The sequence below is a fragment of the Phyllobates terribilis genome, unplaced genomic scaffold, assembly GCF_046119375.1.
Source record: "Phyllobates terribilis strain yellow unplaced genomic scaffold, ASM4611937v1 Scaffold_10__3_contigs__length_209671492, whole genome shotgun sequence".
NCBI classification, from domain to species: domain Eukaryota; kingdom Metazoa; phylum Chordata; class Amphibia; order Anura; family Dendrobatidae; genus Phyllobates; species Phyllobates terribilis.
The window spans coordinates 183,680,380-183,689,320 of record NW_027362770.1 but is presented as its reverse complement, the minus strand read 5'-3'; the positions used below and the strand labels follow the sequence as shown (position 1 = coordinate 183,689,320).

At 42.2% G+C, this 8,941-nt stretch overlaps 1 protein-coding gene across 1 annotated transcript in view; it reads left to right on the top strand.

Moving 5' to 3' along the window:
- The first annotated feature begins 1,513 nt into the window (after positions 1-1,513).
- Positions 1,514-8,941, top strand: part of SLC6A12 (solute carrier family 6 member 12) — a 28,530-nt gene continuing 21,102 nt past the window's right edge. Inside the window, exon 1 of the mRNA XM_073650306.1 lies at positions 1,514-1,696. The gene's annotated coding sequence lies outside the window, so the exon portion shown is untranslated. The remainder of the gene's footprint in view (positions 1,697-8,941) is intronic.

Below are 8,941 nucleotides of genomic sequence, written 5' to 3'. Positions count from 1 at the left end.
TAATGTATGTACACAGTGACTGCACCAGCAGAATAGTGAGTGCAGCTCTGGAGTATAATACAGGATGTAACTCAGGATCAGTAATGCAATGTATGTACATAGTGACTGCACCAGCAGAATAGTGAGTGCAGCTCTGGAGTATAATACAGGATGTAACTCAGGATCAGTAATGTATGTACACAGTGACTGCACCAGCAGAATAGTGAGTGCAGCTCTGGAGTATAATACAGGATGTAGCTCAGGATCAGTAATGTAATGTATGTACACAGTGACTGCACCAGCAGAATAGTGAGTGCAGCTCTGGAGTATAATACAGGAGGTAACTCAGGATCAGTAATGTAATGTATGTACACAGTGACTGCACCAGCAGAATAGTGAGTGCAGCTCTGGAGTATAATACAGGATGTAACTCAGGATCAGTGATGTAATGTATGTACACAGTGACTCCACCAGCAGAATAGTGAGCGCAGCTCTGGAGTATAATACAGGATGTAACTCAGGATCAGTAATGTAATGTATGTACACAGTGACTGCACCAGCAGAATAGTGAGTGCAGCTCTGGAGTATAATACAGGATGTAACTCAGGATCAGTAATGTAATGTATGTACACAGTGACTGCACCAGCAGAATAGTGAGTGCAGCTCTGGGGTATAATACAGGAGGTAACTCAGGATCAGTAATGTAATGTATGTACATAGTGACTGCACCAGCAGAATAGTGAGTGCAGCTCTGGGGTATAATACAGGATGTAACTCAGGATCAGTAATGTAATGTATATACCCAGTGACTGCACCAGCAGAATAGTGAGTGCAACTCTGGAGTATAATACAGGATGTAACTCAGGATCAGTAATGTAATGTATGTACACAGTGACTGCACCAGCAGAATAGTGAGTGCAGCTCTGGAGTATAATAAAGGAGGTAACTCAGGATCAGTAATGTAATGTATGTACACAGTGACTGCACCAGCAGAATAGTGAGTGCAGCTCTGGAGTATAATACAGGAGGTAACTCAGGATCAGTAGTGTAATGTATGTGCACAGTGACTCCACCAGCAGAATAGAGAGTGCAGCTCTGGGGTATAATACAGGATGTAACTCAGGATCAGTAATGTAATGTATGTGCACAGTGACTGCACCAGCAGAATAGTGAGTGCAGCTCTGGAGGATAATACAGGATGTAACTCAGGATCAGCAATGTAATGTATGTACACAGTGACTGCACCAGCAGAATAGTGAGTGCAGCTCTTGAGTATAATAGAGGAGGTAACTCAGGATCAGCAATGTAATATAAGAGACGATTCTGATTGATCGTTATCGGGGGCTTCTCCACAGTCATTGTGATATGTTTCCCCCATTTTTTCTGGGTCCCTTGTCAGTAACTTCTTTTGGATAACATGGGTGCTATGATTTAGGGGTGTATTAGGTGACATTTGGGGGTCCTGGTTATTCTGATCCTGGACATTGCTGGGATCTTCTGGATCCGGCCGGTGTCTCCTCCCCTCTTCCCGCCTCCTCTCCCCTATTTTCTGGTCAGATGAATGATCCTTTAGTCGTGGAAGTAGCTGGGAGCAGCGCTGCTCGCTCCTCTGTCAATGAGACTTCTGACTGCTACTCTCCTCTGCTGTGACCGCTGCTGCTGTCCAGTGACCGCTGCTTCTGTCCTGTGCTGCTGCGAGGGCGTCTCCACTTTTGAGGTGTGTGCACTTTTGGAACATTAGTAACATTCTCTCTTCTCTTTGGTTGTAAATATGATTCCAGCGGCTTCATGAGTTCTTAAAGAGATACTAACCCGGCAATTTATCTCCTATGCAGTTTAATGTAATCTTTTGTTCTCTGCTATCAGCCAAAGCGGGTGGCCCCCCCAGCATATACTATTGCTTCCTGCCCTGACCTTTGACCTGCCTGTCACCTTTAAAGGGACACTACATTTTCCTCCCAGGGTTCAATGCAAGCTGCAGTTCCCTGTTATCAGCCATCGCAGTCTGGGTAGAGTCTGACTTTAGTGTTCTTCTATGGGTTGATTGACTTGATGTCCATTATGTCTGCCGCCATAATCAGTGCTCCTTTAAAGGGAGCATTAAATACTATGTAGGTGCCCGTTATGGGGATAGGATCATGGGATATCCTATTACATGACATTTTATAATAGGCTGCAATACCTACCACAGCCTCAAGGGGCACCATGTGCTACTGTAACCTTGCAGATGACTGATAGAAAACTGCAGCACTCCCACAGGCTGCTTGAGGTACTGCAATTCATATTGATTTTGATAATTTTGCTACTTTCTTGGGTCTGATTGTTCTCCTGCCGGATTATAACACTTGACTGGTCATTATAGTCTGTGCCGATCACTTATTCACTAGTACCTATATATTTGGCAGCATTATACGTGTCCAGGTTCCAAGTGATGGTTACAGCCTGGACACGTATAATGTTACCCAGCTTTCCCAGATGCAGATATAAGTGTATCTAAGTGTTTGTATTCTGTGGGGTAAATAACTGGTTAACTGATCTGTCACCCACAGTGCACCTTGCTCTTTACAATACCGCACCGCGGGTAAAGGGTGATACGAGCAAGTAAAGACGCCATAAAATAGTTTATTATGGAGAGTATTAGCAGCTACATCCACCAGCCGGATGAAGTGCACCCCCAAACGCCATGGACTTCAGGGTGCGGACTGCTAGTGAAAGCCAGTGAGATATGTGGAAACCATCAGCATGAAGGAGCCCCCCACAATCCTGGGACACCTGCTTTGAATCGGCAGAACAGGAGAATCGGCTGTCAAAATTATTTAACATGCCCAATCTTTTTTTATCTGTATGCCCCCTATACACGGAGATCGTCGGCCCACCCAAACACAATCAGCACCCACTTTGAGCTTATATTTAGGGTAAAGAGAGGGAGGACAATAAGCGATGCTCCTCCTCCATAGTGACTGTCGATAGGCGGCCGGGGCTGGCGGGAGGGGAGTGACCTGAAAATACATTGTTCTTTAGGGAGAGGCAGCCGCCCTTGGTGAGGAGCCGCCCGAGGCATTGGACATTCACTAGCATTAAATACAGCCCTATAGAAGTGACCTTTTCTATCTATCTATTATCTATCTATTATCTATCATCTATTTATTATCTATCTATTATCTATCTATCATCTATTATCTATCTATCATCTATCTATTATCTATTATCTATCTATTATCTATCTATTATCTATCATCTATCTATCATGTATCACCTATCTGTTATCTATTATCTCTCATCTATCTCTCATCTATCTATCATCTATCTATTATCTATCTATCATCTATCTATTATCTATCTATTATCTATCATCTATTTATTATCTATCTATTATCTATCTATTATCTATCTATCATCTATTATCTATCTATTATCTATCATCTATCTATTATCTATCTATCTATCCCTCTATCTATTATCTATCTATTATCTATCTATTATCTATTATCTATCTATCCCTCTATCTATTATCTATCTATTATCTATCCATTATCTATCCATTATCTATCTATTATCTATCTATTATCTATCATCAATCTATTAACTATTATCTATCTATTATCTATCATCAATCTATTAACTATTATCTATCTATTATCTATCATCTATCATCTATCTATTATCTATTATCTATCTATCTATCATCTATCTATTATCTATCATCAATCTATTAACTATTATCTATCTATTATCTATCTATTATCTATCTATTATCTATTATCTATCTATTATCTATCTATTATCTATCTATTATCTATTCTCTATCTATCATCTATCTATTATCTATCTATTATCTATCATCTGTCTATTATCTATCTATTATCTATCTATTATCTATCATCTATCTATTATCTATCATCTATCTATTATCTATCTATTATCTATCATCTGTCTATTATCTATCTATCTATTATCTATCTATTATCTATCATCTATCTATTATCTATCTATTATCTATCATCTGTCTATTATCTATCTATCTATCATCTATCTATTATCTATCTATCTATTATCTATCTATTCTCTATCTATTATCTATAATCTATTTATTATCTATCTATTATCTATCATCTATCTATTATCTATTATCTATCTATTATCTATCTATCTATCTATCATCTATCTATTATCTATCATCAATCTATTAACTATTATCTATTTATTATCTATCATCTATCTATTATCTATCTATTATCTATCTATTATCTATCATCAATCTATTAACTATTATCTATCTATTATCTATCATCAATCTATTAACTATTATCTATCTATTATCTATCATCTATCATCTATCTATTATCTATCTATCTATCTATCATCTATCTATTATCTATCATCAATCTATTAACTATTATCTATTTAATATCTATCTATTATCTATCATCTATCTATTATCTATCTATTATCTATCATCTATCTATTATCTATCTATTATCTATCTATTTATCTATTATCTATTATCTATCTATTATCTATTATCTATTATCTATCTATTATCTATCATCTATCTATTATCTATCTATCTATTATCTATCTATTATCTATCTATCTATTATCTATCTATCATCTATCTATTATCTATTTATTATCTATCTATTATCTATCATCTATCATCTATCTATTATCTATTATCTATCTATTATCTATCATCTATCTATTATCTATCATCAATCTATTAGCTATTATCTATTTATTATCTATCTATTATCTATCATCTATCTATTATCTATCTATTATCTATCATCTATCTATTATCTATCTATTATCTATCTATTCTCTATCTATTATCTATCATCTATCTATTATCTATCTATTATCTATCATCTGTCTATTATCTATCTATCTATTATCTATCTATTATCTATTCTCTATCTATTATCTATCATCTATTTATTATCTATCTATTATCTATCATCTATCTATTATCTATTATCTATCTATCTATCTATCATCTATCTATTATCTATCATCAATCTATTAACTATTATCTATTTATTATCTATCTATTATCTATCATCTATCTATTATCTATCTATTATCTATCTATTATCTATTATCTATCTATTATCTATTATATATCTATTATCTATCATCTATCTATTATCTCTCTGTCATCTATTTATTATCTATCTATTATCTCTCATCTATCTATCATCTATTTATTATCTATTATCTATCTATCTATCTATCATCTATTATCTATCTGTTATCTATTTATTATCTATTTATTATCTATTTTTCATCTATCCTTCTATCTCTTTATCTATTTTGGGCTCCGTTGTGATTAATATTATTCTATTCTAAAACCTGACACATACCGGACCCCGCAATCATCTCTGAGCTTTTCTGCTTCTGTTAGATGAGTTTTGGACTTTTATCCCTAATTCCCTCCTTTCTTTTGTGGGTGAGATCCTGCTGGGGGGAGTAGTCTCCTTTTTCAGGATGATTGAATGTAACTTTACAGGATTTCACAGACAATTCCTGCCACATAATGTAAGGGGCGTACTGCAGTTTATTAGATGGCTTATTGTGTCCTCATTAGTTCCTCCTGTCAGCTATACTGTCCCTAAATCGGTGGTGAGTGCTCCTCAGCCTGCGGGGGGTCGGTGAGATGAGAATCTGGAGTTAATTGTGTTGTTGTGTTTTGGAGGAATTGTACCGTGCGCTGCGAGGAATATCAGGAACGTGACCGGCGGGATCGGGAGCAGCGCGACATCCGCAGAGGAGCGGACTGTAGTGTCCACAGCTGGAGGCGCAGACGGTATCACACAGGAGAGGATTAGATACACGGCTCAGCAGACAGTATCACACAGGAGAGGATTAGATACACAGCTCAGCAGACAGTATCACACAGGAGAGGATTAGATACACGGCTCAGCAGACAGTATCACACAGGAGAGGATTAGATACACGGCTCAGCAGACAGTATCACACAGGAGAGGATTAGATACACGGCTCAGCTGACAGTATCACACAGGAGAGGATTAGATACACGGCTCAGCTGACAGTATCACACAGGATAGGATTAGATACACGGCTCAGCAGACAGTATCACACAGGAGAGGATTAGATACACGGCTCAGCTGACAGTATCACACAGGATAGGATTAGATACACGGCTCAGCAGACAGTATCACACAGGAGAGGATTAGATACACGGCTCAGCAGACAGTATCACACAGGAGAGGATTAGATACACGGCTCAGCTGACAGTATCACACAGGATAGGATTAGATACACGGCTCAGCACACAGTATCACACAGGAGAGGATTAGATACACGGCTCAGCAGTCAGTATCACACAGGATAGGATTAGATACACGGCTCAGCAGACAGTATCACACAGGAGAGGATTAGATACACGGCGAAGCAGACAGTATCACACAGGACAGGATTAGATACACGGCTCAGCAGACAGTATCACACAGGAAGGGATTAGATACACGGCGAAGCAGACAGTATCACACAGGACAGGATTAGATACACAGCTCAGCAGACAGTATCACACAGGAGAGGATTAGATACACGGCGAAGCAGACAGTATCACACAGGACAGGATTAGATACACGGCTCAGCAGACAGTATCACACAGGAGAGGATTAGATACACGGCGAAGCAGACAGTATCACACAGGACAGGATTAGATACACAGCTCAGCAGACAGTATCACACAGGAGAGGATTAGATACACAGCTCAGCAGACAGTATCATACAGGACAGGATTAGATACACGGCTCAGCAGACAGTATCACACAGGATAGGATTAGATACACGGCTCAGCAGACAGTATCACACAGGAGAGGATTAGATACACAGCTCAGCAGACAGTATCACACAGGAGAGGATTAGATACACGGCTCAGCAGACGGTATCACAAAGGATAGGATTAGATACACGGCTCAGCAGACAGTATCACACAGGATAGGATTAGATACACGGCTCAGCAGACAGTATCACACAGGAGAGGATTAGATACACAGCTCAGCAGACAGTATCACACAGGATAGGATTAGATACACGGCTCAGCAGACAGTATCACACAGGAGAGGATTAGATACACGGCTCAGCAGACAGTATCACACAGGATAGGATTAGATACACGGCTCAGCAGACAGTATCACACAGGAGAGGATTAGATACACAGCTCAGCAGTCGGTATCGCACTCATGGTTGGCAGTGTGATGGCCGCTCCTTGTGTCTGATGTGGTTTTTCTTGGTTCCTGATGAATCTGTGATGACCGGTCCCGATCCCGGGCGGAGGACCGACCTCCATTGCCTGCGGCTCTCTCAACACTTCTGGTTTTTCCTCTTTTCTTTGTGTTTTATATTTCTGATTTTTGTTGATTGGAGAAACCTGAAACAACTCTGTGCGGTGTGGAGAGGCAGTGTGCTGTGCCGCAGTGTGGAGAGGCAGTGTGCTGTGCCGCAGTGTGGAGAGGCAGTGTGCTGTGCCGCAGTGTGGAGAGGCAGTGTGCTGTGCCGCAGTGTGGAGAGGCAGTGTGCTGTGCCGCAGTGTGGAGAGGCAGTGTGCTGTACCGCAGTGTGGAGAGGCAGTGTGCTGTACCGCAGTGTGGAGAGGCAGTGTGCTGTACCGCAGTGTGGAGAGGCAGTGTGCTGTGCCGCAGTGTGGAGAGGCAGTGTGCTGTGCCGCAGTGTGGAGAGGCAGTGTGCTGTGCCGCAGTGTGGAGAGGCTGTGTGCTGTACCGCAGTGTGGAGAGGCAGTGTACTGTACAGCAGTGTGGAGAGGCAGTGTGCTGTACCGCAGTGTGGAGAGGCAGTGTACTGTACAGCAGTGTGGAGAGGCAGTGTGCTGTGCCGCAGTGTGGAGAGGCAGTGTGCTGTGCCGCAGTGTGGAGAGGCAGTGTGCTGTACCGCAGTGTGGAGAGGCAGTGTGCTGTACCGCAGTGTGGAGAGGCAGTGTGCTGTGCCGCAGTGTGGAGAGGCAGTGTGCTGTACCGCAGTGTGGAGAGGCAGTGTGCTGTACCGCAGTGTGGAGAGGCAGTGTGCTGTGCCGCAGTGTGGAGAGGCAGTGTACTGTACCGCAGTGTGGAGAGGCAGTGTGCTGTACTGCAGTGTGGAGAGGCAGTGTGCTGTACCGCAGTGTGGAGAGGCAGTGTGCTGTGCCGCAGTGTGGAGAGGCAGTGTGCTGTGCCGCAGTGTGGAGAGGCAGTGTGCTGTGCCGCAGTGTGGAGAGGCAGTGTGCTGTGCCGCAGTGTGGAGAGGCAGTGTGCTGTACCGCAGTGTGGAGAGGCAGTGTGCTGTGCCGCAGTGTGGAGAGGCAGTGTGCTGTGCCGCAGTGTGGAGAGGCAGTGTGCTGTGCCGCAGTGTGGAGAGGCAGTGTGCTGTGCCGCAGTGTGGAGAGGCAGTGTGCTGTGCCGCAGTGTGGAGAGGCAGTGTGCTGTGCCGCAGTGTGGAGAGGCAGTGTGCAGTGCCGCAGTGTGGAGAAGCAGTGTTCTGTGCCGCAGTGTGGAGAGGCAGTGTGCTGTGCCGCAGTGACTACTTCAGTATCTGGAACTACAGGGATGTAAATGGTGGTCACCAGGTGGGAAGTCATCGGGTTGCTAGGCAACATATCATGGTTATATTCATTCATAGCTCCCACAAAACACCCAGGATTATCCCCCAAAATGCCTACTATAGGGTGTGGTGTGACGCCCTGGTGGTGGCGCTCTCGCAGTATATTCATGGCTGTTGGTAAGTAGGGGGTTTGTGGTTGGCATAGAAACCAAAAAGGCAATATGGCCGTCATAAGTCATCACAGACAGTGACGGACAAGGGGCTGGACGTTGTGCCGCTAACGTCAGTGAAGCCCACCCCAGGTCTCCATGAAAACACCCAGTAGTGCAGTCTCAGGCTTCGGGCCCGTACTTTCCATGTCTCAGCATAATATTGCAGAGTGAAAGGCCGTGTTGATCTG